A 22,582-nucleotide genomic window follows, 5' to 3' on the forward strand; every position below is an offset into this window, starting at 1 on the left:
TTACAAAATAATTTTTTTAGGGACCACATCACATTTGAAGTGACTTTGAGAGGCCTAGGTGACAGAAAATACCCAAAAGTGACCCCATTCTAAAAACTACACCCCTCACACTGCTCAAAACCACATCCAATAAGATTATTAACCCTTTAGGTGCTTCACAGGAACCAAAGCAATGTGGAAGGAAAAAATGAAAATTTTACTTTTTAACACAAAAATGTTACTTTAGCCATAAAATTTTCATTTTTACAAGGGAGAAAAGAGAAAGTACACAATACAATTTATTGTGCATGTTCTCCTGAGTACGCTGATACCCCATATGTGGTAAAAATCAATTGTTTGGGCGCACGGCAGAGCTCGGAAGGGAAGGAGCGCCATTTGAATTTTTGAACGCAAAATTAGCTGCACTCATTAGCGGACGCCATGTCGGGTTTGAAGACCCCCTGAGGTGCCTAAACAATGGAGCTCCCCCATAAGTGACCCCATTTTGGAAACTAGAGGCCTCAAATAATTTTTCTAGATGTTTGGTGAGCACTTTGAACCCCTGGGGGCTTCACAAAAGTTTATAGCGTTGAGCCGTGAAAAGAAAAAAAAATTTTTTTACCACAAAACGGTTGCTTCAACTAGGTAGCTTTTTTTTTCACAAGGGTAACAGGAAAAAATGCACCATAAAATGTATTGTGCATTTTCTCCTGAGTACGCAGATACCTCATATGTGGTGGAAATCAAATGTTTGGACACACAGCAGTGCTCGGAAGGCAAGGAGCGCCATTTGAATTTTTGAGTGCAAAATTAGCTGCACCTGTTAGCGGACGCCATGTCGGGTTTGAAGACCCCCTGAGGTGCCTAAACAATGGAGCTCCCCCACAAGTGACCCCATTTTGGAAACTAGAGGCCTCAAATAATTTTTCTAGATGTTTGGTGAGCACTTTGAACCCCTGGGGGCTTCACAAAAGTTTATAGCGTTGAGCCGTGAAAAGAAAAAAAATTTTTTTTACCACAAAACGGTTGCTTCAACTAGGTAGCTTTTTTTTTCACAAGGCTATCAGGAAAAAATGCACCATAAAATGTATTGTGCATTTTCTCCTGAGTACGCAGATACCTCATATGTGGTGGAAAGTAATTGTTTGGGCGCATGGCGGGGCTAAGAAGAGAAGGAGCGCCATTTGACAGCAAAATTGGTTGGAATCATTAGCGGACGCCATGTCACGTTTGGAGACCCCCTATGGTGCCTAAACAGTGGAGATCCCCCACAAGTGACACCATTTTGGAAACTAGAGCCCTCAAATATTTTTTCTAGATGTTTGGTGAGCACTTTGAACACCTGGGGGCTTCACAGAAGTTTATAGCGTTGAGCCGTGAAAAGAATTTTTTTTTTTTTTTTACCACAAAACGGTTGCTTCAACTAGGTAGCTTTTTTTTTCACAAGGGTAACAGGAAAAAATGCACCATAAAATGTATTGTGCATTTTCTCCTGAGTACGCAGATACCTCATATGTGGTGAAAAGTAATTGTTTGAGCGCATGGCGGGGCTCAGAAGAGAAGGAGCGCCATTTGACTTTTCAAACGCAGTGCACTGATCGGCCGCTGCAGGACGCACGGTCGGATGCGATAAAAAAAAGCGTCGGGGATACGTAAAAAAAAAAAGTCACGCCAAAAATTGACCATGGATGCAGATACGTTATGTGCATCCCTGATCAGCGCTTGGCGGGACGCACGGACGGATGCGATACAAAAAGCGTCGCAAATACGGAAAAAAGTCACGCCAAAAATTGAGCAGGGATGCCGATCCGTTATCTGCATCCCTAATCAGCGCTCGGCGGGACGCACGGACGGATGCGATACAAAAAGCGTCGCGAATACGGAAAAAAGTCACGCCAAAAATTGAGCAGGGATGCCGATCCGTTATCTGCATCCCTGATCAGCGCTCGGCGGGACGCACGGACGGATGCGATACAAAAAGCGTCGCGAATACGGAAAAAAGTCACGCCAAAAATTGAGCAGGGATGCCGATCCGTTATCTGCATCCCTGATCAGCGCTCGGCGGGACGCACGGACGGATGCGATACAAAAAGCGTCGCGAATACGGAAAAAAGTCACGCCAAAAATTGAGCAGGGATGCCGATCCGTTATCTGCATCCCTGATCAGCGCTTGGCGGGACGCACGGACGGATGAGGTGTAAAAATGGACAGGGGATACGGAAAAAAAAAAAAAAAGTTATACTCACAGTACCCAGAGGACTAGCAGGAGGATCACTGACCAGAAGAGCTGCAGAGGAATAGATGGCAGAGAGATGGACAGCTTTACAGGAGCAGCAGGCAGATCAGAATGCCCAGGAAGGACCCAGCGATGGACGCAGATGTGATCAGGCCGGTGAAGACGGGGGAGAGCAGAGGGGGAGAGGGGGGGGGGGTGAGAGCAGAGGGGGAGGGGGGAGAGCAGAGGGGGAGAGCAGAGGGGGAGGGGGGGAGAGCAGAGGGGGAGGGGGGGGAGAGCAGAGGGGGAGACCGGAGAGGGAGCTGCAGAAGCAGAATAGAAATAATGGGGGAGGCAGTCAGATCGCAGGGGGAGCGGATCGGGATGTCGGGGGGGGGGGGTGGTTGGGGGGAGCAGATCGCGGGGGGGGCACGGCAGGGGCTATCACGGCAGCGCGCAGGGGCACCACGGGAGCGCGCACGGGCTGCAAAGTGAGCACAGTACTCACTTTGCAGCAGCAGCGGTGGTAGCAGATCGGGATGCCGGGGGGGCAGATCGGGGCGTAGGGGGGCAGATCGGGGCGTAGGGGGGCAGATCGGGGGGGGGCACGGGCAGGGGCCTTCACGGGAGCGCGCAGGGGCCTTCACGGGAGCGCGCAGGGGCCTTCACGGGAGCGCGCAGGGAGCGGAATACTTACCATTAGAGCTGCAGCGGCGGAGACATCAGAGGCGGCGGCGGCAGCAGCAGCGGTGGCGTGGTACCAAAAGTACCAGCCACTCCACGCTGCAGCCATGTTGGGGGAGGGCTCGCAGGCCAGCACAGGCCTGGGGAGGGCGGCCACCGGCAGATCAGACCGCCCCACTGCACACTGATTGGAGCGATTGCGCGTCATAGCACGATCGCTCCAATCAGTGCTGCAGGGGCTGGGGGCGGCATGTTTGAGGTCCACCTATGATATGCTGCAGCAGCTGCGGCATCTCATAGCTGGATCTCACAGGATCGCACTAATTCGGGCATTATTTTTGCCGAAATTAGTGCGATCGATGTGGTTGGCGGTTCAGATTTGAACAGCCAATCACATCGATCGTCGATAGGGGGTGGCGATGCCACCCCCCCTGGGGTCAAGCAAAGGTCCCCTGCTGTAAGAAACAGCAGGGGACATCATTTGAAAGCCGTTGCTATGGCCACGGCAATCAAATGAAGTTTAGGCCGTAAAATTACGTCCCTGGTCGTTAAGTCACGTTAAAATAGGACGTAATTTTACGGCCCGCGGTCGTGAAGGGGTTAACAGGAGCTTGCCTTTGTATAGTCATGGGTGCAACAAATCTGAATAGATCATATAGACTCTTCACCACTGGCAGGACCCCACACTCAGTAAATGGTTTTTCCAAAGTCATCACAGGAGTTGCTCCTTTGACCTCAGGGACAGGAAAACACAAGAGGTTAAAAGCCCCTCCCATCCCAACCTCCTCAGTGTTTTTCCTGTCCCTGTACAGGACGAACGCAAGCGACCTTACCATCGAGATGAAGGGGGTCCAGGCAGATCAGGGGGGCCTCCACTCTCTCCTTCCGGCCTGTCAAGCAGCACCAGGCAGACACCTCTCGAGCAGAGGTCCCTCAGCCTCGCTGGTGGAGCAGGAGCTCCAGGCACCAGCCGCTTTCCTCTCCGGAGGGATCTTTGTATCCTGCAGGTAGGTCGCGGGCACTTCCGGTCCTGTGCACAGCGTGCGTTCTGGGCTGCGACACACCCGCCACGCATGTGAGGAAGAAGATTGGTTGCACTTCCGGTTCTGGGTCAATTAGACTCCCGGAGGGCGTCATGAGTTCCACCACGGAACTCAGAAGGCAGGACTAGGACCTGGAGGCACCCGGCTAAGGTAATAAAAACCTATGGGAAGGGACACCGTCAGTATTCCCTCAGGACAGGCTGTGTACAGGATTCCCGAACAAGCCTAATCATGGTTGAGGGTGCCCGCTCAGATGTTTCCTCTGATATACCCCAGGTACAAGTGAGTTCCAGTTCTATAGGATTAGCCCAGCTGGGGGTAGTGTGGCGTACTGAATAGTCTGAGCCCTTGTATATTACAGGGTGGAGCTCTACGGGCTCTGGCGCTATCCCTACAAAAAGAGGCTAAGAAATCGTTGGGAATATCTAAACTGTGTGCAGTATATAATGGGAAGTTAGCTGACACCTGTACTAAAAAGCTCTGTGAGGCCTGTATTGCCAAACTTGTCTTGGAGGAACAGAAGTCCTTCCTGATAGATATGAGGGCAATGATTTGGAAAGAAGTGCAGACAGCAATGTCCAGTGCGATACCCCAATAAGAACCCCGTTCGGCTTCTCGAAAGAGGCAGCGGTGTGGATACAATGACCTTCTAAGGGCAGTCCTAAAGACCATGATGGTGGAGAAGACTGAGAACCACGATCCATCTAGGATGAAATGTTCAGATAGCCTCAGATACCAAAGGCACAGAGTCTTCCCTGTTAATCAACATGTCCGGGCCATGATCATGGAAAAATGGGAGGAGGCTGAAAAGAAGCTGGTGATTCCCTGGGATTTCAGAGCTAATCTTCTCTTTAAACCTGAGAACAGCAAAGCATGGGAGGACGTTCCCAGGATTGATGTTCCTGTAGCAAAGGTGGCTAAAAAGACTTCCATTCCATTTGAGGACTCTTCTGGTCTTAGAGACCCGATGAACCGGAAAGCAGATAGGCTCTTGAAGAAGGCATGGGAAGCCTCGACTGCCACCATCAAAACTAATATAGCAGCTACTTCAGTGGCTAGGTCTATGTCTAGGTGGTTGGATGATCTAGAAGCTCAGATCAGGAACAAGGCCCCTAGGGAAGCTATCTTAGAATTAATTTTTCGGTTTAAAATGGCCACAGGATTCATGGCGGATGCCTGGGTGGTCTGTTAGGTTTTCCACTAGAAATCATGCCTTTAACTAATTTGGCCCGCCTGGCTATATGGCTTAAAACATGGTCAGGGGATAGTGCCTCAAAAAAAAATAAGCTATGTTCTGTTGCCTTTTCTGGTCTCCGGGTCTTCGAGCCAGTGTTAGATGACATTCTGGAGAAAGCTTCAGATAAAAAAAAGGAAGATTCCCAGAGGAAAAACCTCCGGAGGTCTCTACCCTCTCATAGGTTTCAATCTTTCAAGGGGCAGGATTACAAAGGCAAAGGGAAGACAGGGAGGTGGAGCTATGCCTAAGTGGGAAGGATGGTAACTCCCATTTTGATTCCAGGAAAAGACCAGATAGGGCCTGAGGCGTACATAGGCGGGAGACTGTGTGGTTTTCTGGAAGAGTGGAGACCCATATATTCCAATCCATGGGTCCTCCAGGTCATGGATCAGGGACTCCAGATCGAGTTTTCCCATATTCCTCCCAAAACGTTTATCCTCACAAAGCCCCGTTCCAGGTTTGTTTCCAACCATCTCTGGACGAATGTAGAAACCTTGTTACAAACACAGGCAGTACTTCCTGTTCCGGAAAAATTTCAGGGTCACTACTGAACTCTTCTCTGTAAAAAAAAAAAAATATTGGGCGAATTCTATACAATAATACAGTTTTAAAACCTCTAAACCAGTGGGTCTATTACTAAAAATTTTGCATGGACTCCATAAAGTCTGCTATCCCTCTTCTCAATACAATTTGCGTCATGGCCACTATAGACCTAAAAAAAAAAAAAAAAAAATGCCTATTATCACATAGCCATCCATCAAAGGTTCACCCTAGAGAAAGGGGGAATGATTTTTCCACTTTGTTCCGGTGCTTGCCATTCTGCCTGTCCTCTGCTCCCAGAACATTCATGAAAGTGGTGGAAGAGGTAGTCGCCCATCTTTCAAAAGCCGATGTGACAATTGTGCCCTACCTAGACGACCTTCTACTGGTGGCGGACTCTCAGGAGGAACTGTCTCGGGGGGGATTACTACTACCTTACGACAACTTCAGTCAATAGATTGGATAGTGAACGCCCACAAGTCCAGTCTCCAGACAGAAACCAGGAAGATCTTTGAGGGTATTTTGCTGGACTCTAACGCAAGAACTTCCTTCCTACCATCACAGGCAGCAGAGGTGATCAGGAACAGAATCAAGATCTTCCAACAGAAGAGGGGGTACACGGTCAGGAAAGCCATGAGCGTTCTCTGCCTCATGACATCGTGCATCCCATGCGTCAGGTGGAGCCAGTTCCACTCCAGAGTCCTTCAGAAGCTGATCCTGACCACTACAGCAGGCTCCCGGTGGTCCTTGAACAGCAGAATCAGTTTACCTCATCATCTCACAGAAGATCTGAGGTGGTGGATGGACTGGAAGAACCTACATGTTGGTGTTCCCTGGGATTGCTCTCCGTGTCATGTTTACTACCGACGCCAGTCAGACTGGTTGGGAAGCCCATGTAGGGTTCAGTTACTTCCAGAGAGAGGCCAGTACAGATGAAGAACAGGTCTTCAAATTTCAGAGAGCTCAACGCCATCTGGCAAGCCCTCAGGAGAAATTGAGAACTATTCCTGAATCAACACGTCAGGGTTTTATTCGACAATATTATAGTCTCCTTTCTCCGGCATCAGAGTGGCTTGAGACATCACCCTCTACAAACTCTGGCAACGAAGATTTTTTGTTGTGCCGAAAGATCAGCGCTATCAATCTCCAATGTCCATCTGAAAGGATCCGAAAACTACCTGGCGGACTACCTCAGCAGGCACACGCTAGATCCCTCAGAGTGGGAATTGGACGACGCTGTATTTCAGAGTCTGGTCGGCAGATGGGGTGTTCCCCAAGTAGACCTATTTGCCTCCAAAAGAACTGCAAACACCAGAATTATTTTCCCTGAACCCAGGAGATTATCCAACTGCGGTGGATGCTATGGCTCAGACCTGGGACATGTCTCGCGTATGCATTCCATCCTCTCACGTTGATTCCCAGAGTCATCAGGAAGATCCAGCAGGACAGAGCCAAAGTAATTCTAATTGGCCGAAGAGAAGCTGGTTCTCATTACTGAAAACCCTTGCAGTAGTAGACCCTGTGTTCCTTCCCCTGAGGAAGAATCTCCTCAGCCAGGGACCAGTGCTTCACCAAGGCCCACATCACCTACACTTGTCGGCTTGGATCCTGAAGGGAGGTTCCTGAGGAAGAAGGGACTGTCGGATGCAGTTATTTCCACCCTCCAAGTGAGCAGGAAACCGGTAACAAGGACCATCTACAGAAGAATCTGGAGAAAGTTCTGCACGTTTCTAGGAGAGGAACCGGTGGACAGTGCACACCCGAATATTCCCAACATTTTGGATTTTCTTCAGATGGGCTTCTGCAGGGGACCGAAACCAAATACTCTGAAGGTTCAGATCTCAGCCCTTAGCATTTTCTTTAATGTGCCGCTAGCGTCCCATCAGTGCGTCTCACGGTTTGTGAGAGGTATCCAAAGATTGAGACCCACTCTCAGATCCAGAGTACCTCCTTGGGACCTGGGCCTGGTTCTGAACGGACTTTGCGACCCTCCTTTTGAACCCATTGATCAGATCTCAATTGAGAAGTTGTCCATCAAGATGGTGTTCCTGGTTGCAGTAACAGCTAAAAGAATCAAGGAGATCCAGGACTTATCCATCAGAGATCCGTATCTGCAAGGTCCTGGTTCACGTTACGGAAAACCCTTGCAGTAGGAGACCCTGTTTTCCTTCTCCTGAGGGGAGAATCTCCTCAGCCAGGGACCACTGCTTCACCAGGGTCTACATCACCTACACTTGTCGGCTTGGATCCTGAAGGGAGGTTCCTGAGGAAGAAGGGCCTGTCAGATGCAGTTATTTCCACCCTCCAAGTGAGCAGGAAACCGGTAACAAGGACCATCTACAGAACCTTTCACCCCAATGTAGTCTCCTCCGTCAATGTGGAGCAGGAAGTAGTCTTTCCATCTTTCTGCCACGGCTACAAAACCCAAAAGGAACAACGCTTGCATTCATTGGATGTCAGACGGACAGTGCTGGCCTATTTGGAGGCCACCTGGAAGTGGAGGCGGGACTCTTCTTTGTTCAGTTTAGGGGGAAAAAATCATGGTAGGAAGGCTGCTAAGGTAACCCTATCACGGTTGGTCAGATCCGCTATAGCTTCTATCCATGTGTCTGTAGGTAAAGACCCTCCGGTAAACCTTAGGGCCCTCTCAACTAGGGCGTTATCCATATCGTGGGTGGAAAAAGCAGGTGCCTCAATTGAGCAGATTTGTAGAGCAGCCACATGGTCAGGCCCAAACATGTTCTGCAAACCTTAAAAGTTAGATATCCCAACCAACCAACAGACCCTGTTAGGTAGGAAGGTGCTTCAAGCTGTGGTTTCCCCTGATAATAGATTACTTTGGTATTCTCCTGTGGTGCTGTCATGTGGCGACCTGGAAAATAGGAATTACAACCTATTGGTAATGTTTCCAGGGGCCCATCATGACAGCACCCTTATTTCCCTCCCTTACATTCTTTATACTTAATGTGAACTTAACATTGTATGAAGGGAAGCAATAATAAAATTGTGTTGTACCCATCCTGTATGGTACTTGGAAAAGTCACTGAATTCTGCAGCATGATCATTCGTGAAGGCCTTCATGACAATGGCACTGTTGGAGGCAATTTTATGCGATATCAGATGAGCTTTAGAAACCATAACCATGCATCCATTAAAGCAGATCTATGGCTTCTTCCACTGTGGGCAGGGAGTTCAGTCTGTCATCCACATAGAAGTGTCTTTCAACAAACGGTTGAGCATCCTTTCTGGATTCACCATCTGAGGCAGTCCTACATAGGCCATATCTAGTGACAGCTGAAGGACTGTTTCTGAATGTGTACCTTCATATGTTATACAACCATCTCCTTGTTCATATCATTATCTTATCTTGGTGCCAAAAAAATCTGAGAATTTCTGTGATCTTCTCACAAGATGAAACAATGGAACTTTAAATGTGTCAACACCAAGCTATTTTCATGGACCCATTCTGTAATAATGCCTACATTAGCATTACCCGTCCTGCATCTGGTGGGGGCATGTGTCTTTACTCCTCTATGTAGGGGCTTCCCTAATACACAACCTTGCTGATCCCAAGAGCAGGTTTGTTTTGTAGTTGGTGCTGTCTTGTAGAGGGCTATTATTATTATTATTATTATTATTATTATTTATTTATAGAGCACCATTGATTCCATGGTGCTGTACATGAGAAGGGGGTTACATACAAAATACATGTACAAGTTACAGTAGACAGACTAGTACAGAGGGAAGAGGGCCCTGCCCTTGCGGGCTTACATTCTATAGGATTATGGGGAGGAGACAGTAGGTGGGGTGTAGGTGGGGCGGCAGCTCCGCACGGTGGTGGGGCTATGATTTGTTGCTGTGACCCAGGTCCTGGTGTCCGTGTATGGACTACTAGAGACTGGAGATCGGTTGTCACATGGGATTGTGATGTCATGCCCACCCTGCTGGATTTGAGGAACTGTTGCTGCATTTTCCTTTTGCGTCAGATTACCAGTTGGTGCCCCCAGATTTGTTCCTTTTTTGCATAGTCTAAGGAATCATATATATGATATATGTTTGTTGTTCTTCTCCCAGTCCTAATAAAGGTCTTTTGAATTGATTACCAGTCTGCTGTCACACCCCATCACAGCAACATTTGTTGAGGTCAGCAGTAATAGCAACTGTCTCTTTTCTGAATCTCAAGCAGCAGGTTATTGGTCAGTGAGGAGAACATTGTTCAGAGATGCACCTTGATGCTTGGCACTTGAATCAAACACCACTCTGATTTGTTTTGGGCTTTCTTGAGTGACATACTCCAAAGGAAGGAAGCTACCAGTACCCCTTCTCTTGCAAGGTTTGGATACCCCTGGAGGTTGTGAATTGAGAAGCTGGTATGTGATCCTCACTACTGCATTCAATGCACTTAACGACCGCCTTACAGTCCTTAGCAATGTGGCTTGAGGAAGTACATGTGTAACATATCCCAATCTCTGGGAGTATCTGTAAGCTCCTGCAGTCTTTGCTCTGAGCCATCGACATTTCTTAAGTGGGTGAGGTCTTTTGTGAATAAGGCACATACGCTTGGTGTCTGTAGCTTTTAGAAGCAAGAACATTTGGTTTAGTGAAGCAGAGTGCAGTAAGTGGAGCGTCAGTCTTCCCAACAGATACTGTTCCCTTTAACGCTCTACGTTTAGTGATGCCTAATTACTTACCTTAAAGATGCTAATTAAACTGTTGGAGTAGGTTCAGTAAAGTTTAAGCTGAGATTCTTCTTTCAAGCTTGATAAAGGGAGGAAAGGATACGATATTTGTATCTTGAGCCGTGATCTACCCATTTTCCCTGCATGTTATATGGTAACTTTGACACTAGATTCATACTCATTCAGAACAGACATGGGTCTAATTTTGCCAATTCTATTTCCTTTAGCAGCTAGCTCAGATCCTCAAGCTTCTGTTTTGTCTTGAAAACCTTCCTAAAAGATGTCTTTAAGGCACTTTCTATGGCTTCGGAGTTGCTGTGGGTTTGTTCCAGACTCTCCCATGCCACAGCAAGACTTGCATCTGATTCTGGGCCTAACCAGTTAAGCAAATCCAGTTGTTCCTTGACAGTGAGGCTGTGTGCACACGTTGCGTTTTTTCCCGCGGAAACGCTGCGTTTAGAACCGCAGCGTTTCAGTGGCAAATTGCATGCGTTCAGCTTTCCCAGCAAAGTGTATGAGAAAGCCGAAAAATCAGTGCACACGCTGCGTTTCTAAACGCAGCGTTTTGGATGCCAAAAATCGGTGCGGAAAGAAAAGCAGCATGTCACTTCTTTTGTGCGGTGTAGCTGCGTTCTCTACCCCATTGACTCAATGATGCGGGTCAGACCGCAGCTACACCACAGTGAGCTGCTTTTTTGTTGCGGTCCGCGGGCTTTGTCGGCATGCCAGAACGCAGGCATTTACCTGGAAGTGAGGTCAAGAGGTTTCCTGTTGACCTCACTTCCTGGCAAAGTCCTGGAAAGCCCCCGGTGTCGCCAAAGTGCCCGCCACGACGTCCGACCCCCCCCCCCCCCCCCCCCTCCCGAAAATCCAACATGGCCGCGCGCACAGCAGCGCACCGGCCGCCCTGCTCCTATGATTTCTGTCGCATGTGCCTTGAGACATGCGACAGAAAAATGCCTCCCAGGCCCTGCCCGGTCACCCCCTATTCCCCCCGGTATTCCCCCTTACCTGTCCGGTCGCAGCGCTGATCCCCCGCGGCCCCCTCCTCCTTCACAGCAGACGCCGGTCAGTGCGGTCACATGAGCAGAGCAGCTGACAGCCAGCACTGTGTTCAGAGAGCTGTGCTGGCTGCTCGGCACTTTGCAGCTGTGACCCGGGGAGAGTGGGTCTGCCCTTCTAGAAAATGGGGGATACGTTCCCTGAACGTGCCCCCATATTCTAGAAGGTCCAGAGGCGACGTGGGACGTCCAAATGGATTTCTGCGGACCTATTTTTTTCAAATTTTTTGAATAAATTGGAGAACAAGGGAATGATTTGGGGAGTGTTTTTTCTAATAATGTTTTTGTCATTTTTTTTTTTTTGCTTTTGTTTACTGTCAATTAGTTATGTCTGGTATCTGATAGACGCCGTGACATAACTAATTGCTGGGCTTGATGCCAGGTGACATTACACATCTGGTATCAACCCCATTTATTACCCCGTTTGCCAACGCACCAGGGCGCGGGATGAGTTGGGGCGAAGCGCCAGGATTGGCGCATCTAATGGATGCGCCACTTCTGGGGCGGCTGCGGCCTGCTATTTTTAGGCTGGGAAGAGTCCAATAACCATGGCTCCTTCCCACCCTGAGAATACCAGACCCCAGCTGTCAGCTTCACCTTGGCTGGTGATCTAATTTGGGGGGACCCCACGTTATTTTTTTTTTTTTAATTCTTTATTTATAAATAAAAAAAAAAAGCCTGGGGAGCCCTCCAAATTGATCACCAGACAAGATGAAGATGCCAGCTGTGGTTTGCAGGCTACAGCTGTCTGCTTTACCCTGACTGGCTATCAAAAATAGGGGGGACAACACGCCATTTTTTTCATTTTTTTTTTTTTTATTTATTTATTTATTTTTTTTGGATAAATACTAAGCTAGGCACCCTTTAGTGCCACGTGAAAGGTACTAAACGTGCCAGCTTAGAATATGCAGGCGGGGGTGGGACGTTATATATATTTGACATCCATTCATCCATTGACGTTTTTTAGGCTGTGTGCCCACAATCAGGGTTTGCAGCGTTATGGGCGCTGAGTGTTTTCCCTGCGCCCATAACGCTGCGTTGTGCAGTAGAAGCACAGTGGAAGGATTTTTGGAGATCCCATGCCCACTGTGCTTCTTTTCTCCGCAGCATAAACTGACCGGTGGAGTGGCTTCCCGAGCCTCAGCATGTCAATTTATGCTGCGGAGACGAGAGTGTTCTCTGCAGGTAGAATAGAGCTAAAGTCCACAGCAGCCTGAACCCAAATTGTGGGCATGGGCAGTTGCAGGAAGGCTGACACTGTGTACTAGACGCCGTGTCGCTGGATCATGGCCACATAGCCTTAGGCCCCTTTCACACGTCAGTGATTCTGGTACGTTTGTGCTTTTTTTTTTTTTTTAAACGTACCAGAATCACTGACATACGCAGACCCATTATAATGAATGGGTCTGCTCACACGTCAGTGATTTTTCACTGCACGTGTCTCCGTGCGGCGTACCCGCGTGTGAGTGATTGCCGCACGGAGACATGTCCATTTATTTTCTGGCATCACTGATGTCACACGGACCACGCAGTGGTGTGATCCGTGAAACACGTGCCAGAAAAAAACGTGCTTTTAAAATAAAAATCATTTTAACTCACCCGGCTTCAGCGATGTCCTCTGCAGCCCGTTCTCCCTGCTGCTTCTGAGCCGGCTCATTATTGTCGCGCATATTCATGATGCACGACACAGCCAACCCGGAAGCAGCTGCTGCGGGGGTCAGCGCCAGCCAGATGCTGCACCGCGGGAGCGTTCAGCACCATGGAGAGCGGGAGCGGGCGCAGGTGAGTTGATTACTGAGTGCAATCACGGGCCACGGATAACGGAGCCCGGATTGCACTTAGACAACCCACGTGTGCCGTGATTCACGGCACACAGAGGGACATGTGCGTGTTTTACACGCCAGTGAAAAACGTCAGTGTTTTTCACTGACGTGTGAAACTGGCTTAAAAGTGAGAATATTGTTGCTACAGCAACATTTTGGGTGAAGTAGCTGTGGATTCAAAATGCTTAATATACTCCTGAATAAAATCCTTGAGGGGTGCAGATTCCAAAATGGGGTAATTTGTGGGGGTTTTCTGACGTATAGGTACCCAAGGGGCCCTGCTAATGTGACATGGTGCGCGAAGTTTATTTCAACTTTTCCAAAATTCAAATGGTGCTCCTTCCATTCCAAGCCCTCCCATTTATCCAAACAGAATGTGGAGAAGGAAATGACATCACAGGTTTTTTTTCTCCAAAGGTCTGTGTTCAACCAACTTTATTAACACTGCCAAGTCTTAAAAAAAGGCAACTAAAAACGCATGCGTTTTCGATGCGTTTTTCTCAAAAAGCATTGTTTACAATTCTCCCCTCTGCCAGAGGGTGCGTTTTTTTCCGCGCTGAAAAAAAAGCAACGTGTGCACATAGCCTGAGGTTAAGATCTTGGCTTACAGCTTGTAAGGTCTACATCAAGGCTTCTGTAGTTCTCAGCACAATCGTTACATTTTGAGAGACTGATGTGTATTAGTTCCATACGAATCATGTATCTGGCAAAGTTAGACATGTCTGATCTCCAGCCATTGTTAATGGATTAACTTGTGGTGCCCCTGGGGGACATAGGTTCTCTGGTTTGACTGAGATGTATCAGCACAAAATGATGCCGCGTATGAGTTAAGATATTGTTTTGTCTCTAGAGGGTCTGGCTGCGACTTAAACTAGGGGATAGTGCTGGAAGTTACCTTTGTCAGTAAAAGTTGGCGACATCCTTTGCCTCGTTGGTACATCGATGTCGTAGATTGGAAGTGGAGCTGGTGTACGTGGAGATTCTTAGCATGTAGTCAGTTGTGCAATCAACTGTCTTCCACCTGACCTAGTGCTTCAATGTAACATAGGTGGCTGCTTCTTTCTACTTGGGTATTTTTAATTGGGCTTCCATCTCTGCTTCCTGTATTTTTAAAGGGAATGTCACCCTTTTTGCGCATTTTTAGTTAATATGGGCATACAAGTGGAATAAAGGTGAAATTAGCCATACCTGTATGCCTCCTGCATGATGGATCGTTTGCCAAAAATCCTCTATTTTTTATCTTCCAGGCTATGGGGCATGTAAGCATGGCTGCCTGGAGGTGCTGACTGTCTCCAGTCTTCATTTTTGGTGAATGGCGCCATGTGAGGCTGGTTTCAGACGTCCATGTTTAATCGGGTACCAGTCACACACGTGGTTATGGTCATACGTGTGACATCCGTGTTTGCATACGTGTGACACGTACTGGGTAAAACGCGTGTCTCTGCAATGAAAAGATGTTCTATATTTACCTGTATCCAGTGATGCTGCCTTCTGCTCTGCTGCCTCCCGCACCTGATCCCTGCTCATTATTTTCATTGATTATTCACTGCCTGAGGATCTGGAAGCCAGAACATCGCGGGGACAGGCTGGGTACAGCACAGCCGAGGACAGCATCGCTGGGGACATCGGTGACAGGTGAGTATACAGCAGTTTGTGCAGTGACATCCAGGGACTCATCAGGGTTCCCAATGAACTCTCATGAACCCCTGGAAGTCACCATCGTGACACTCCCTGTAGCGCAGTTGTCGCAGGGGTGTCATCAGGAGGTCATCAGAGTTCATTGGGAAATCTGATGACCTCTTGGACGTCCCTGCACACACTGCTGGCAGGATACTCACCTGTCACTAGCGATGTCAGCAGCGATGCTATCCTCGGCCGTACTGTCTCCAGCGGTGTCACCGCGATGCCCCTGCTCCCAGCTGCTCACTGCAATAGTGAATAATCAATAAAAATGAGCGGCGGTCAGGAGCGGGAGGCAGCAGAGCCGGAGACAGCATCGCTGGATACAGGTAAATATAAAAAAACCTTTTTATTTAAAAACCCGTGTTTTTCTCCGGTACGAGTCACACGGATCACAACATTGTGCGGTCCGTGTAAGGCTATGTACCCATGGGGACAGTGTCCTGCAAATATATCTGCAGGACATTCCGCAGGTGCTCCCAGGAAACAGCACCACAACTTTTGTCTGTTTCCATGCTGCGGAATGTCCTGCGGATATGGTGCGGGCATCTGCAGGAGAAGGTGGGCGGGCCTGAACTAGCTCCGGCTGTCACATGACTGGAGCTCGTGCAGGCTCCGCCCACCTCTTCCTTCCTGTACCTGTATTCACCGCGCTCCTGTACACCGGACAGAGAAAGTGACTCCGGTGAGGCAGGTAAGTATATGGGACCCTGCGGAGAAATCCGCAACAATAATTGACATGCTGCAGATTTTTCCGCACGAAAATCCGCACGATTTCCGCTGCGGAAAAATCTGCAGCGTGGGCACAGCATTTCCCAAATGCCATAGAAATGGCTGGGAAGTAGCTGTGCTGCAGATTTCTGGAACATCTGCGGCTTTTCCGCGAGAAATCCGCGCATTTTCCGCAGCGTGGGCACATAGCCTAACACCCGTGCTGCTGGAGAAAAAACGGGCATGTCTCCGTGTGAAATAGCAGGGCCGCACGGTCCATGTGAAAACACGACCGTGTGAGTGCACAATAGGGTAACATGGGTACGTGTGACATACATGTTAAAAACGGATGTCACACGTACCTAAAACACGGACGTCTGAAACCAGCCTGAGCCGGATTACCAAATAGAGCCGGACTATCTATCACTGAGAGACAGGCAGCAGAGCAGTAGGGGAATCTGAGGTGTCCTCACCTGTCCTTGACGGGCGGGGATCTGGCTGCTGGGACCTGGTTAGATTGGAGCAGCAGTGCGCATGCTACACCTCAGCTCTATCCATTTGCTATGTGATTGCCCAGTGCTGCAGTCCTATAGAGGAGGAATAGACAGGCAAGCATGCGCACTACATCGCCATTCTACTGGGAATACATTGCTACTGATTAATGGGGTCCCTGCTGTTGGACCCTCAGACTGAATCCATTCGCAGGACCCGCCATGCCTCGGCAGGCCGCCATTCTGCCAGCGTATAAATAATGGAAAGAATAGGCCAGCAAAATGTTAACGTGAACGATGAACCAAGCCTGATGTGACAGCTCCGTGCACGGTCAGCTGCGGACACGGCCTCCGGTGGTGTGAGGCGGCCCCGTGCTGCCCCGCGGGCCTGTGCTGGCGGCGTACGGGCAGGGGCTGTGACACACTCGTAGGTTGGTGCGCAGTTACTGGCCGCATTGCATGCCGGGTACTCCGGAACTGACTGGCGCTGGGCATTGTCCTGGGCCGCGCAGACTGTACGCAGTGCGTGCTGTTACCATGGTGTCTGGTTCTCTGGCACGTCTGATTGGCTGTCATATGACCGTGTAGCCACGCCCGCAAACATGACGCAATCAAGCTCCGTACGCACTACGCAGCACACCGCGTGTCTTCCGGGTCGGTTGCGTGATGTCATACTCTGCTCTCATTCGTTTGCGGCGGAGGAAAGGCGGGGAGTCAGAGCGGAAGTGCAGGCGTCTGTATTGTGGGCGCTGAGTGGCTGGTTGCAGAAAAGGGAGGGACTTCCGGCTGACTGTCCGGGCTCTCCCAGGGGGTTCTCTGCGCCTGCCGCCGAAAGACAGGTGAGGGGTGCGGGGAACATGGCTGCGTCCGGGGCGGGATCGGGGCTCTGTGGTGGCGGGGTGCCGTGCTCCGGGTCGGGGGTGGTCTGTGTGACGGGAGCCGGTACGTAGCTGAGCTGCGCAGCGTCTTGTTGCCATTGTCAGCGCTCAGCCCCCGGGGGTGGACACATGTGGACAGTGCCTGTCAGTGCGGCATTACAGCGGCTGTCAGGACCGGCATCATTCCTATGGGCAGCCCCCGGTGACAGCTCAGTGCCCAGAGGAATGGCTGTGGGTGTACAGTCCCCCCACCCTCTCCGTACAGGGGATTTGGGGGCTGAGGTGGAGTGTGGTTGGCTATGGCCACCCAATTCTGTGGCTCGGGGACCATCGCTGGTGCCATCTCATAGGGACACATATTACCTAAGTGGCAATTGCAGAACACAACCCCTGTTCTAGAAATGTGTGGGGGGCTATGTTGCTGTGGAGGGATTTCCCTCCGATGCTCCTGCTATACTCTGCATGTGATGCCAGTCCTGATAAGGAATCTGGCACCAGACCGTAGGGGCCATATTACTGGTGGTAAGTGCCAGCCCAGCCGCCGTGTAGTCACCCACACTGACTGCTCCATAGGGATCTGAGAGAGTTTGGGCCGTTAGGCCAGGCCAGCACATAAGTGCCCCAAATACGCACCTCTGAGGCCGGCCTAGTGGGGTCCAGCCTGTCCAGGAAGCTGCAATAGAAGGCTGCTTTTATACCAGTATATCCAGCATTGACCTAAAGGGAAGTTCTGGTTTCATCACGTCAGGGAAGGTTATACAGTCTTCCATTCTGGTTTATCACTTTTTCATAGAAAGCCGTATATCAGCTTCACATCAGTGAGTGGAAATCTCAATTGTTTAGTTTGTCCTGACCATTACATGAAGGCACATAACTACACAATACTATGGAGGGGTCGTGTGAGTTCTCATTAGTCTCAACGTTCTCAGTATAAAAAAATTAGATATCTGTATCAACACAAATTACACAGAGACCTCACAATGTTACCCTGAATTGTGGACTGTAAAATCTGAGTACAAAGCTGTGCTGCTGTGACCGTAGAGGAGGGGGCAACTTGTGAGCATATAGAATCTGTGACCTCACAGCCATAGAAAGCTGACTGCCTGAGACGGTGACCTCACAGCCATGGGAAGCTGACTGCCTGAGACTGTGACCCCCACAACCATGGGAAGCTGACTGCCTGAGACAGTGACATCACAACCGTGGGAAGCTGACTGCCTGAGACTGTGACCCTCACAACCATGGGAAGCTGACTGCCTGAGACGGTGACCTCACAACCATGGGAAGCTGACTGCCTGAGACGGTGACCTCACAACCATGGGAAGCTGACTGCCTGAGACGGTGACCTCACAACCATGGGAAGCTGACTGCCTGAGACTGTGACCTCGCAACCATGGGAAGCTGACTGCCTGAGACGGTGACCTCACAACCGTGGGAAGCTGACTGCCTGAGACTGTGACCTCGCAACCATGGGAAGCTGACTGCCTGAGACTGTGACCTCGCAACCATGGGAAGCTGACTGCCTGAGACGGTGACCTCGCAACCATAGGAAGCTGACTGCCTGAGACGGTGACCTCGCAACCATAGGAAGCTGCCTGCCTGAGACGGTGACCTCACAACCATGGGAAGCTGACTGCCTGAGACGGTGACCTCACAACCATGGGAAGCTGACTGCCTGAGACGGTGACCTCACAACCATGGGAAGCTGACTGCCTGAGACTGTGACCTCGCAACCATGGGAAGCTGACTGCCTGAGACGGTGACCTCACAACCGTGGGAAGCTGACTGCCTGATACTGTGACCTCGCAACCATGGGAAGCTGACTGCCTGAGACTGTGACCTCGCAACCATGGGAAGCTGACTGCCTGAGACGGTGACCTCGCAACCATAGGAAGCTGCCTGCCTGAGACGGTGACCTCACAACCGTGGGAAGCTGACTGCCTGAGACGGTGACCTCACAACCGTGGGAAGCTGACTGCCTGAGACGGTGACATCGCAAGCCATACCCATACTAAGAACTCTACATGTCATTGGTGTGAAAATAGCAAACGCTATAATCGCCGATTGTCTCCTCATTGGGCCGGCTAGTATGTTCTGTTACCAGAAGCTATGATGTAGTCATTCTTCTGAATGAGGCCTGTGATTGGCTGCAGTGGTCAAGTGACTGATTGGATGATGCTTGTTTGGCATATGGGTAGACATTGAATGCCAGTGCACACTTGCATGGTTGAACTGTGGAGCCAGGTCTAGACAGGGCAGGTTCGCTGCCGGTTTCCTTAGTTGTTTACAGTGTGGTGGCAGAGCGTGCTGGAAATTCATTTCAAAATTGGTGGCGGCTGTTATCTGCCAGATCTGGACCCAGCCTAAAGCCCGCTTTACACGCTGCAATGTAAGTGACGCACATCCGGCATCGTAAGTTACATTGTAGCGTGTGACCGCTACGTGCGATTGAACGAAAATCCGTTCATCGCACGCACGTTTTCCATTCCTCATGAATTGAATGTGAGTTTGTTCAATGTTCCCGAGGCAGCACACATCGCAGTGTGAGACACCCCGGGAACAATGAACAGATCTTACCTGCGTCCCGCGGCTCCAGCCGGCTATGCGGAAGGAAAGAGGTGGGCGGGATGTTTATGTCCCGCTAATCTCCGCCCCTCCGCTTCTATTGGCCGGCTGCCGCGTGACGTCGATGTGACGCCGAACGTCCCTCCCACTCCAGGAAGTGGACGTTCGCCGCCCACAGCGAGGTCGTATGGACGGGTAAGTACGTGTGACGGGGGTTACTCGTTTGTGCGGCACGTTCAACAAATTGAACGTGCCACACATACGATGGGGGCGTTGCAAATCGCATACGATATCGTATGCGAAATTGCAACGTGTAAAGCTGGCTTTAGGCTATGTGCACACACTGCAGATTTGTTTCTCCAGCTAAAAACGCACCTCCCTGCGGAAAACGCATGTGTTTTTACCGCGTTTGGGTGCGGTTTTGCCTGCAGTTTACCCTCTGCATTTTTAAATTTTTTTTTTTTTTTTTTTTTTTTTTAAACATTGTCAATGGCAAAATGCAGGGAAAAACACAAAAGAAGTTTCTTTTTTGCTGCAGAAAATCTGCAGGAAAACCTATAAAGAAAAAAGAAGCAATATGCACACAGCATTCCGGATTTCTCATAGACTTTGCTGGGGAAGGACTGCATGAAGTTTATGTACAAAAACTGCTCCAATTCTGCACCCAAATCCACGGCAAAAGCCGCATTATGCGCACAGGGCCTAAAACAGGTATTCAGGACATGTAGGGCTGATCACATTAACTACATCACTAATTTAATTAGATTTGCTGACAAAATGCCATAGATTGATTTCTGTTACATCCTCATGAATTAGATTGGACAAGCCCTTTTTTTTTCTGGGACTTTAATATTGATCCTTAGCATAGGATTTTAAGGGAATCTGTCAAAGGTGTTTGCTGTGTAATTTCAGAGCAGCCTTACTGTAGGGGCAAAGACCCTGATTCCAGTGATGTCACTTACTGGGTTGTGTTTTAAAATCCGTGTTTTTATGAGCAGGTGAATATCACTAGAGGATTAGGTGTCTCCTGCTTCTTGGTCCAACCCCTCCCCACCACTAATTAGCAGATTTCTGGCAATACAATGTACACAGAAAGCTGTTAGCATTTGTTCTCCATGTATTTCCCTGGGTTTTCACTGAGTGCATCTGTTTTTCTGCACTCTCCAAAAGACATTCTGATTGGTCAATTAGATTGAGAACCATTGGGGACAGTGATGATGATGCCTGGACAGTGCTGTGCAATTAATGTTTCACCAGTAAAGGTATTACTGGGATCGGGGTCTCTGTCCGTACATCATGCTGTTTTCCGATTACTTGCTACTTTTTGATATGACTGTTGGGGGCTTACACAGAATCTTCAGCACCGCTACCCCCTTTATGTTGTTTGCCAATATTTCTGACAGTAGAGCAGACATAACTATCCGATTCTACAAGTAACGGGAAAACTACTGAAAGGTGATTCATTTAAAAGTCTAGAATAGACAATGTGCGAGAAATAAACCTCTGTTGCCACATTTCTCATCTGACTGATTGCAGCCGGTAACTGATACTTTTGTGGCACCTGTGCAGGCTCTAGCAGACATGGCTACATTGTATTCATTATATCCATTTCGCTTGCATTTATAACATTATTTTTCTTACAGTATCTATTTCAAATGGAATATAAATAGCAATCTGTGATGGATCAATTCTCCATAGACTTCAATGTTTAAAAAAAAAAACAAAAAAAACCCCCCTCAATTATAATCTTGCTAATGATTACAAGACATGTAAGCCCCACTTTAAAAATGTGCCCCCGCTGTGTACTGTGTAATGGCCGTGTCTGACCGTACAGGGACATGGTGTGATCATACCACAGCTCCTGTGCCGGCGAGGAGCCAAGAGTATACAGACATTACAGCATGGATTTGTATCTAGTTCTTTTTGTGAGGTAAAACATTTCTCTCCCTGTTTTCTACAAACTGTTTTACGTTAAAGGAAATTATTTTCGATCCCTTGCTGTAATGTCTGTATACATTTGTTTTTTTTTTTCTCTTCCTCCCTGGCTCAGGAGATGTTACGATTAGACCAGGTCCCTGTATGGCCATTACACGGCACATATATAATTTTCAGTACAGGAACATTTTTTTGTTTTTGTTAAAGGGAAGCAATAACCAGGATTTTCGTATATAACCTAAAGCCAGTGCTATACTGGACTATCAGGCTGATTCTATACATACCTGTAGTGGTCAGCTGAGATGTTTAGATTTTGAAGTCCAAGAAAGCAAAGTTTTATAAAATTGGCAGCTTCCTGAGTGACAGCAGCTGAGGATCAGATATCTGGGATGTATTCATAGTTATCCCCTCCCCCTGTTAGAATTAGAATAAGTATAATACAATCGATTTCAATTTTGACTTGCAGGACCTGTGCTGAGGTCATACCCATGTGACCAGAAGGGCGGGGCCTCAGCCAAAAGGAAAATATTCCTGCCTGGTATCAGCTATGTTGGTTGAGGCCCCACCCCTTTCTGGTCACATGGGTATGACCTTTCATAGGTCCTGCAAGTGAAACATTAATCAATTGTATAATACTTATGCTAATTATAACAGGGGCGGGGATAACTAGGAATACCCTCGCCCCAGCTATTATCTGATCCTCAGCTGCTGTCACTCAGGAAGCTGCCAATTTTATAAACTTTACTTTCTTGGATTTCAAAACCTATATATCCGAGCTGACCACTACAGGTATGTATAGAATCAGCCTGATAGTCCAGTATAGCACTGGCTTTAGCTTATATACGAACATCCTGATGATTAGTTCCCTTTTTAAACACATCCATATTGTGAAAATTATTATTCCGAGATCTATTGATTAAAATTACTAGTTGTTTGAGGAGAAAACCCCTTTAAGTGGTTGTCCCATGAACAAATCACCCCACTGATCTCTTTGGGCCTGGTTTTGTATGGAGCGGTCACACACCCTTGCTTTGCTGCCTATGGGAATGACTGTGACATAT

The 22,582-nt window shown here is 48.8% G+C and overlaps 1 protein-coding gene across 2 annotated transcripts in view; it reads left to right on the forward strand.

The window, feature by feature from the left end:
- The window catches only part of CUL1 (cullin 1), a 166,936-nt gene that overhangs the window by 22,136 nt on the left and 122,218 nt on the right, over positions 1-22,582 (forward strand). Inside the window, exon 1 of one of the 2 annotated variants that reach the window (XM_075315158.1) lies at positions 16,884-16,982. The exons of the other annotated variant lie outside the window; for it this stretch is intronic. The gene's annotated coding sequence lies outside the window, so the exon portion shown is untranslated. Of the gene's footprint in view, positions 1-16,883; positions 16,983-22,582 lie in introns of those variants that run through there. 2 annotated transcript variants of the gene reach the window in all.

The sequence above is a fragment of the Anomaloglossus baeobatrachus genome, chromosome 6, assembly GCF_048569485.1.
Source record: "Anomaloglossus baeobatrachus isolate aAnoBae1 chromosome 6, aAnoBae1.hap1, whole genome shotgun sequence".
NCBI lineage: Eukaryota > Metazoa > Chordata > Amphibia > Anura > Aromobatidae > Anomaloglossus > Anomaloglossus baeobatrachus.